Below are 1,884 nucleotides of genomic sequence, written 5' to 3' on the forward strand. Positions count from 1 at the left end.
AAACACTAATACAAGTCAGCCCTGTGGACTTCTCTCCCCATCATAGTTTCTCAGTATATATAATAAAGCAATTAAATAATGTATACTGGTGAGCTTTTTAGGGTCAAGCCATCACAACACAAGATTGGCAACCCTATAAGAACATTTTATGCCAATGCGTTAAAGATAATTATGAGGTTGCAAAAGAATTTTCCTCTAGGAATTAATATTAAGTACAATAGGAGCACACAGGGGTGATCACTCAACTTTGGGTGGTGAAGTAGGGACAATGATTTCAATACTATCTTATATTCTGACTTCATGGAACGTGTTTGATCTTTGTGAACACAATCTTGCCTTGCCTTTTGACATCTGGACTATTCAGAATCAAAGTAATGGCCAATCAAATAAAGCTACATACAGAATGTTACAATATAGAATTATATTTTGTAGTCGAAGAAAAAGTGAAAGCCAAATGTGCAGAAATTAAATGTGGACCTATTTTCTTTTGCATTCCCACATTTTGAGTGGAAAAAATCAGTAGGTTTCACGTTTCAAATGTTAAAAATATGTATTGCTGTTATCATTCATATGAATTAGAAACTGTTTACATCTAATGTATATGAATGATAATAATATAATTAGAGTGCATAGAATACAGATTTTTCTAATCTCATTGTTTTTAGAAATTTGGTTCCTAACACAAATCTCTGAAGTGGGTATCATCTGGTGTGAGGTGATGTATTAGCACAGATCCTCCACTCTGATTTGTACCGATTGACAAATGGGAGACAAGAAGATGGAAGTTTTAAGCAATCTACCTTACAATTGAGAGACGTTATCAGAATACCTTATTTGGGTCAAATGTTGGGCTTCTGTTGGGTTATGGTCTTTCTCAAAGATACTGTTGAACTGCTCAAGGTATAGGTAAGACTGGAGACTGAATAGTGTGTTTATATCCAAGGGAGCAATTCTAAGTACAGTGAGTTCTCTGTATCATCTGAGACTTTTCCCAGACATGTACAAATTCACATATTTTCATGATACACAAGGAAATAGAAATTAAATCCTATTAAATACCACTTTAAGAAGCCAGTAAAATAGCAGTACTTTTGACAGTATCAATGTTGTAAAGTCAGAGCCAGGCACAGTGGAGCACTCTTGTAATCCTAGCACTCTGGAGGCAGAGGTAGGAGTATTTCTGCAGGTTTGAGGCCAACCTAGTCTACAAAGCAAGTCCAGGGCAGCCAAAACTATACAGAGAAACTGCCTTGAAAAAAAACAACCAAAAACACACAAAAAATTGTGAGGTCAGCCAATAAAAGACAGATTAGAAAATTATGGAAGAAAGGGAAGTTTAGGCTTCTATTCAGGAGAAACACATGCAACTGTGGACTGTGGAATAGGAATCAAAGGCCACCATTTGCTTTAAGGGGTGTTGGTTATAGGACAGAAAAGGAGGAAGGAAAATGAAACATTTTATTTCTGGCCTGAACTTATCTTATCATTGCTAGAATAATCTAAGGGTGAGTGAAAGAGTATTAAATAATCAATAAGCATCCCTGCTGGCTGGCCGCTGTCGGAGTGGAGAGGGGAGGAATCTAGTGAAACCAGCTACTTTCACTCTGGGAACCAAATTAGTTTCAGGAATTGCCTTGATGAAACAAAATGGAGAAGCCTTACAAAACGATGTGTGTCTGGCTGTCAAATGTAGTCCTTAACATCACATAGCTTTTAGTCAAATGATGGTGAATAAAATCTTTCATAAGAACTTAAACACATCGCCGTTAATCAAACATGCTTACTTTTAGGGATATAGTATCAGTAGAACAAGAGAAAGTTTAACCGGCTGCCTAAAGAGAATCCTTACACTAGATGAACAGTTCAATCTAAAGAATACAGACA

This window comes from Acomys minous, assembly GCF_964271855.1.
Source record: "Acomys minous genome assembly, chromosome: 2".
NCBI lineage: Eukaryota > Metazoa > Chordata > Mammalia > Rodentia > Muridae > Acomys > Acomys minous.